This window comes from Triplophysa dalaica, chromosome 22 (genome assembly GCF_015846415.1).
Source record: "Triplophysa dalaica isolate WHDGS20190420 chromosome 22, ASM1584641v1, whole genome shotgun sequence".
NCBI lineage: Eukaryota > Metazoa > Chordata > Actinopteri > Cypriniformes > Nemacheilidae > Triplophysa > Triplophysa dalaica.
The window spans coordinates 5,401,237-5,409,421 of NC_079563.1; the positions used below are offsets into that span (position 1 = coordinate 5,401,237).

At 44.6% G+C, this 8,185-nt stretch overlaps 1 non-coding gene and 1 pseudogene across 1 annotated transcript; both read left to right on the top strand.

The window, feature by feature from the left end:
* The first annotated feature begins 681 nt into the window (after positions 1 to 681).
* Positions 682 to 856, top strand: LOC130412537 (U2 spliceosomal RNA; annotated as a pseudogene).
* An 812-nt stretch (positions 857 to 1,668) lies between these two features.
* LOC130412340 (U1 spliceosomal RNA) lies at positions 1,669 to 1,832 on the top strand. The gene has a single exon (XR_008905228.1). It is a non-coding gene; the product is annotated as a U1 spliceosomal RNA (small nuclear RNA).
* Positions 1,833 to 8,185: the final 6,353 nt, after the last annotated feature.

Sequence of the window (8,185 nt, forward strand, 5' to 3'; positions counted from 1 at the left end):
TATTTCCCGTGCCTGCCAGCAGGTGGGGTCCAGATGGAGTACAAGCTCGCCATCCACGGGGTAGGCCGGAGCTTGAGAGCTTTGTCTACACACCAATTCGTCTCGCTCTGGCTTACCCTGACTGTCATCAAGGATGTCCTCTGGACCACCAGAAACCTGCTGGTAGGGAAACAAGTTACGGTGCCCCTCCAAGCGTGCGAGCAGATTATAAGATCTTCGCTGCAGGGGTGCCGGGCTGTGTCATTCGGAGGAGGGGGCTGGGGCCACGCTTAGGGTCCCGGCTTTGCCCCCGTGCCTGGTTGCCCGTAGATGCACCCTCACCAATCTGGTCACGGGAACAGCGGGCCAGCGGGCCGGAGGGAGAGGATTTCCGCTGGACGCCGGAAACCGAAGGAAATTGGCTTGTTCTGCAGAGCGGTGTGATGGCCATCTTGTCAGGGACTCCTCCCGGTTCTGGACAACGGACGACGAGAGACAGTGGTTTTTTAAGATTGTGGGTTTTTATTGGGCACCTCCTCGACTGTATAGCTTTTTAACATCTCATGGGAGTGTTTTTAATTTATTTTATTGATATTATCTCTTATTCTGCTTTTTTTCACTACACTATATTTTAAGATAACTTATGTGAAAATGCTTTTTTATCCGAATGTGGAGATGTATGTTTGAAACACAGATGTCAATAAAACTTTTCGAAAGAAAAAAATCTGTTCTTATCAGTTTAATATCTGTTACGTCCCCTATCTGGGGACCATATATTAAATGGATTTTTGAAACGCGGAGCTGGAAGCGGGGCTTGCTCCGCCCACTCCACGCATCGACCTGGTATTGCAGTGTCTCCAGGAACGGTGCATTCCCCTTTCGGGGATAGCAGCTTGTGTTGAAAGGTAGTGATGAGAAGACGCAAAGTTTTATTTCTCACGTGACTGTCTTATACAGAAAAATACTTTGGCAAGTACTCACTCACTCAGTCACTCAGTCACTCACTCACTCACTCGGTCACTCACTCACTCACTCACTCACTCACTCGGTCACTCACTCACTCGGTCACTCACTCACTCGGTCACTCACTCACTCACTCAGTCACTCACTCACTCAGTCACTCACTCACTCACTCACTCACTCACTCACTCTCTCACACTCTCACTCTCACTCTCTCACAGTCTCACGCACGCACTCACTAAAGCCCTAAATGTATGCGGATAGTTATGTGTTGAAGAACGTAGTTCCTATTAGAGACGCTTGCGCCTGGCTTAAATGCTGTTGTGTGATAGAGAGAGAACGGGGCTTCCTGTAGCTCAGTGGTAAGAGCATTGCGTTAACAGGTTTTGGGTACGATCCCTGGGAATTGCAAATACCTATGTAAATGTATAGGATAAAGCAATGTAAGTCGCTTTGGATGAAGGCGTCTGCCAAATGCTTAAATGCAAAAGGTGTCCAGCATCCAATTGAAACACTTTCAGCACATATGTGGACTGTTTGCGTTGAATTCTTAATGTATTTGTCTGTTCATGTGTATGTTTGCCTGTGGACCGTCGCCTTCGTGCGCTTTCCCACGGGTTCTACAGAGCAATCAACTGGAACTTGCAGTTGCCGAACGCTCGCTCGGGGTCAGCGTTGATGCGCATGGCAGAGGCAAGTAAGCGATGTCTTGCCCGAACGGGGCAAATCATACTTACCTGGCAGGGGAGACACCATGATCACGAAGGCGGTTCACCCAGGACGAGGCTCGGCCATTGCACTCAGGTTGGGTTGACTTTTGCGAATTCCCCAAATGTGGGAATCTCGACTGCATAATTTCTGGTAGTGGGGGACTGCGTTCGCGCTCTCCCCTTATCATGTATCAAAAGAAGAGAGATTTTGTATTGTGTCCGTATTTGGAACCTTGTTGGCGTCAGATCTGCAGATTCCGCAAGAGACGAGCACCAAATCGAGTGATCGATTACTTCCTAATACCATGTTTTTTTTTTAATACGGTTGTTTGCTGTTTCGTCGTTCCCAAACACACATACATGTATGTATGTATGCATGTAGGTATATTTATATATATAATTATTTAGATATTCATTTATTCGTTTGCTGGTTTTATGATTGATTCATTTGTTTAATTGTTTTTTCGTTCATATTTTGGACGCCTCATCAGACGAGTATAGAACGCATCTTCGACGGAGATTCTGCCAGACCACGCTGACCTTCATTTCTGTGAAACGTGTGCGTGCTCGTCCGTTCCTTCATCCGTTCAGGTCTTCATAAATAGCCCATTTAATTATTTCTTCTTTCGTTAATCGGTTAATTTATTCTATTGTTTAAACAATACATTTGATTGTCAGTCCGTTCCTTCATTCGTTCAGGTCTTCATAAATAGCCCATTTAATTATTTCTTCTTTCGTTAATCGGTTAATTGATTCTGTTGTTTAAACGATACATTTGATTTTCAGTCCGTTCCTTCATTCGTTCAGGTCTTCAAAAATAGCCCATTTAATTATTTCTTCTTTCGTTAATTGGTTAATTGATTCTGTTGTTTAAACGATACATTTGATTGTGTGTTCGTACGATCACACGCTGACCTTTGAGGCGCATGTGCACCGCAAGCCCAATAGTCGGTGCCGCCCCACGCTCTGCCTTTTGCCACCCATTGTGGGCATCGCTTCTCGGCCTTTTGGCTAAGATCAAGTATCTTGTCAGACGGCTGTGTTGCGATCGCCTCTTGTAGGTTCCTTGGCTAGTGTTTTTCAATAACACTAGCTCTAAACCTACGAGAGGTATACTGTTGCGGCGTTTCCTGCTAAAGCAGTTTTTAAAGAAGTCATCTTTTCAGAAGGCGGATTTTATTGGACGTTCAATTTTAAGGTAAGTTATTTATTTATTTATTTATTTATTGTCTGTTTTTAAAGTTTGTTTTAGTGTGCTGTAGGTGCCTCCACCATGTCGGCTGCCCGTGCCGGCGTGCGGAGGCACCACAGTGTAAGGTTTTTATTTCGAGAAGTGGATGGCAAGCTTCTGGGTATGTCACGTTTAGATTTTTCCCGGAAGCTTATCCAAAAAGTTTTAAATTTTAAACCGACGGACTTAAATTGTTTAATGACCCTGCCCCTGAACAAAGGTTTTGATGTGAGTTTTACGTCTGCTTCCCTATTAAATGATTTTTGGCAAAAGTTTGAGTCTGCTAATGCCCAATTATCCATGTTTAATGTTGAAAAACTTTCGGACAACTCACTAAAAACTGTGATTGTCAGGATGTTTAATGAAACTGTGACTGGAGATGATATTTGCATCTGGCTGGGTAGATTTTGCACTGTTCGTGGTCAGCCGGTCAAAGTGCTAGACGATGATGGCATTTGGACATGCTCCTGGCGAATCCCCATTAAACAATGGGAGGACGTCAGGGGCTACCAAGGCCTGAAGCATCTGCCTTCTATGATCGTACTGGGAGAGAACAGGGGCTACATTCATTACCAAGGTATGCCTAAATTATGCAGAAAATGTGGAAAAGTAGGACACTTGGCTGAAGCATGTCAAGAAGTCATATGTGGGAAGTGTAAAGAAATTGGTCATATTTTTGACGAATGTACCAATGGCAGGCGGTGCAACCTCTGTGGTGAATTTAATCATCTCTACAGAGACTGCCCTAAAAGCTTTGCCAACAAACTGAAGGCAACTAAGATGGCCGCCCCACATGTGTTACAAACACAAGAACAAAGGAAGGAAAAGGCGGTCCCTGAAGTCATGGCGGGGAATTCAAACTCTCAGCCAGCTTCAGGGATTGGTCAAGAAGAAGGAAGTGGGGCGGACCAAGGGGCGGTGCCAAATCATGAGGAAAACGAAAGGGGCAACGATGCAGGGAATGAGCAGGAAGAAGAGGATAGTATTTCGTCACTTGTCACCGTCCCTGAGATAAGTATGGAGTCTAGTGGGAGTGAAATACATTTTTCACTTCCAAATGCACAGATGCAAAAAAGGCCTGCGGGATCTCCTCTGTCAAAAGCAGAGGAGAAAAAGCAGAGAGCATTACAACGGCCAGATAGTTCCCATTCGGAAGATCTGGACCGGATGTGGCCTCATGAATCCCCAAATGAAGTGTCCTTTTTGCATGTAGAGCTAAGAACATCATCGCCAAAGGGAATGCAAGAGAATATCTCTGCAGCCCCTCAAGCGATGGACACACGCCCTCCAGATCCAAATGTGATTACCGTTAAGGAGGAGCAAGTGTCTCAAGAGATTTTATGATTTTAAATTAAACTTTGTAGCCCATTTTACATAATCTTTTTAGATCTCATGTTTTTAACCATACTGCTCATGACTTTCACAATCTCCACAATCAATGTGAGAAGTGTGAAGTCGACCATACGAGCACAGAGCATTTTATCTATGTTAAGAACTTTTAATTCTGATTTGTTTGTTTTACAAGAGTGTGCCTTACCCTTTTTAACCAACTACAGGAAGTGGGAAGAGCTCTGGACCCCAGGTCCCTCCATATGGAGTGGATCAAATTTTAACAAAAACGACGGGGTGGCGATTTTAATAAACAATAAAAATATTGTTGTAAAGGGGAGCACAGTGGTGAAGGACGGGCGGGCTCTTTTAGCAAATTTGACCTTTTTAGACAAGAATTTTAATGTTCTTAACGTGTATGGTTTTACGGAAAAAAATGACAGACACGAGCTTTTAGAAGATCTACAGCCCCACATGCTAGGTAGGGTTCCCCTAGTAGTGGCAGGGGATTTTAACTGTGTTTTAACGTGCAAGGACAGAAAGAGGACAGATGTTTTTAAGGTTGACAAAACATCGGTTTTAATGCAAGGCTTAGTTAAAGATTTTAGATTAGTCGACTGTTTTAAAGCTACGCATCAAAGAGAGGAGGGCTTCACCTGGTTCAGTGGTGATGGTACCAGAGCCTCTCGAATAGACTATGTCTTTACACGTGACTGCCCACCAACTGATGCTACATTAACCCCTCTTTTCTTCTCTGACCACCTAATGCTGTCCTGCACTCTTTCACTTCCCACAGGTGTGACGACAGGGGGTGGGCTATGGAAACTGAACTGCTCCTTATTGGAAGATGAGGAAACAGTGAGTTCATACAAAGAGCAGTTCAGACATTGGCAGACCCTCCATGACTTTTATGACTCACGTGCACAATGGTGGGAAATGGTGAAGGAACGGACTGGACGTTTTTTTAAAAAAATTGGAAAAGAAAGGAAAAGCAAAGAAAAACGATGCATGATGGGGCTGCAGAAAAGGCTACAGAGGTATTTTAATCTTTTAAACAGTGGTTTTGATTTTAGTGACGAGATAAAAGAAGTCAAGAATGAAATGTCAGTTTTAGCAGAAAAGGTAAGTAAGGGTGTCATTACCAGAAGTAAAGAACGGAATATTGAGGAAGGGGAAAAATGCACTAGGTATTTTTTTAAAAAAGTAATGAATCAGGGAGGGGGAATAACTGTTTTAAAATCTGAAGGAAGGGAAGTACACACGATACCAGAGATTTTAAACAAAGTTGAAGAATTTTATGAACAATTATACAACACAAAAGAAATCCATGATGACACGGTCTCGGAAGTTTTGGAATTTTTAGATAAAAAGGTGGACTGTAAACATTCCTTTTTATCTGAAGATTTTAATCTTTTAGGAATGCACAGAGCTCTTAAAGGTTTTAAACGGGGGAAGTCCCCAGGAATAGACGGACTTCCCCTGGAGTTTTACGTGACATTTTGGGACATTTTAGCAAAAGACTTACTGACTGTATTTAATGAATTGGAGACCTCGGACAGACTACCAGACAGTTGTAGAGTAGGGATAGTGTCACTTCTATATAAAAAAGGGGACAAGACTGACTTAAAAAATTGGAGACCTATAACCCTTTTAAATTTTGATTTAAAACTTTTTAGCAAAATTTTAGCTACACGAATGTCGACCGTTTTAAACGAATTAATCCACCCGGATCAAGCCTGTGCTGTACCAGGGAGGAAGATCACGGACAGCCTAGTACTGATTAGAGATGCCATCTGTTACGCGAGAGACAGAAACATTCGGTTAGCAGTAGTAAATTTAGATTTTGAAAAAGCTTTCGACCGTGTCTCGCACCAATACCTGTTTCAAGTGTTGGCCAAAATGGGTTTTCCAGGGAGGTTCATAGCTTGGGTGAGACTGCTGTACAATGGCATAGTCAGCAGAATTTTGGTTAATGGGCATCTGTGCAAAGCGGTAAACATACGCAGCGGTGTCCGTCAGGGGTGTCCCTTATCTCCCCTCTTGTATGTGGCCTGTATTGAGCCATTGGCACAGCTCTTGAGAAGGGATAAATGGATTAATGGACTGGACGTCCCGGGGACTGGTGGACTGACAGCGACTTGTGTTTTATACATGGATGACGTGACCATTTTAACCACAGACATTTTATCAATACGAAGAGCAATGGACCTGACTGACTGGTACGGTCGGGCCTCGGGCGCGAAGCTCAACAGGAACAAGTCCGAGGCCCAACTCTTCGGGCCGTGGGGACACATCGACACAAGTGGACTTGATCTTGATTTTAGAGAAACCAATCTTAAAATTTTAGGTGTTAAATTTGACTATGAGGGTGGAGGACGGGGTAACTGGCCAGACATGATAGGGAAAGTTAGGCAGAAACTGGGGTTCTGGGGACTGAGACAGTTGACTTTGGAAGGTAAGGTTTTAATTTTTAAAGCTGTTATTTTACCATTGCTTTTACTGACATGTTCTGTTTTTAGTCCCCCAAGACTCTTCCTTTTAGAACTGGAGAGGGCGGTGTTTTATTTCTTGTGGGGGTCCAAGTGGGAGAGACTTAAAAGAGAAGTGGTCAAGAAACGACACGAAAACGGCGGAAAAGGCCTCCCAGACCCCCACCTGTTTTTAGGAAGTCGCTTCGCCGCCCTGCACATAAAATATGCCATGACTCCATCCAGACACAACAAGACGGCGGCCATGGCCCGCTTCTGGATGGGGTCATATCTACGATCTCTCCACATTCTAGATATTGATTTAAGAACCCCAGTGGCTTTTAACCTCCCCAAGGAATATGCTTTTATTAAGAAATTCTTAAAGAAACATAGTTTAGAGACGCAGGACATCACGATTTTAACTAACCACAAGTCTCTTATCTCTCTTGTACAGGACCGGGAACAAGTGAGTCCAATTCCAGGGCTCACGCTAGGTGAAGCCACACAAGTTTGGAGGAATGCAGCCCACCCCGCTCTTCTGAACAGACTCAAGGACCTGACGTGGATGGTGGCTCATGAAATCCTCCCGACCAGGGCGGTCAAGCACTCCAGAGGGATGGCCAGAAACCCCATCTGTCCACGTCCGGGGTGCAATGCCCCGGAGACAGTACGACATCTCCTCTGGGAGTGCGGCACTGCGCGGGACCTGTGGGCCAGAACTGGCCCCCTGTATTTCCCGTGCCTGCCAGCAGGTGGGGTCCAGATGGAGTACAAGCTCGCCATCCACGGGGTAGGCCGGAGCTTGAGAGCTTTGTCTACACAGCAATTCGTCTCGCTCTGGCTTACCCTGACTGTCATCAAGGATGTCCTCTGGACCACCAGAAACCTGCTGGTAGGGAAACAAGTTACGGTGCCCCTCCAAGCGTGCGAGCAGATTATAAGATCTTCGCTGCAGGGGTGCCGGGCTGTGTCATTCGGAGGAGGGGGCTGGGGCCACGCTTAGGGCCCCGGCTTTGCCCCCGCACCTGGTCGCCCGTAGATGCACCCTCACCAATCTGGCTACGGGAACAGCGGGCCAGCGGGCCGGAGGGAGAGGATTTCCGCTGGCTGTCGGAAATGGAAGGAAATTGGCTTGTTCTGCAGAGCGGGGTGATGGCCATCTTGTCAGGGACTCATCCCGGTTTTGAACAACAGATGACGAGAGACCGTGTTTTTTTTTTTAAGATGTTGTGTTTTAATGGTCACTTCCTCGTTTTATACCTTTTTAAACACCGTAAAGAGTTTTTAAACATGTTTGGAATTTTTAAACACGTGTGTTATACTTTTTTAAGCATGTGTTTGAATTTTTAAACATGTTTAACATGTATTTTATGTCATCCCTTGTTTTATGTTGTTTTTATCTCTCTTTCTATGATTCACCCTTTGAAATGGTTTTTTTTTTGTGTGAATTTTAAAATTGAAATGTTAATGTTATGAATTTGAGATTTAAAGATGAAAACATGATGACA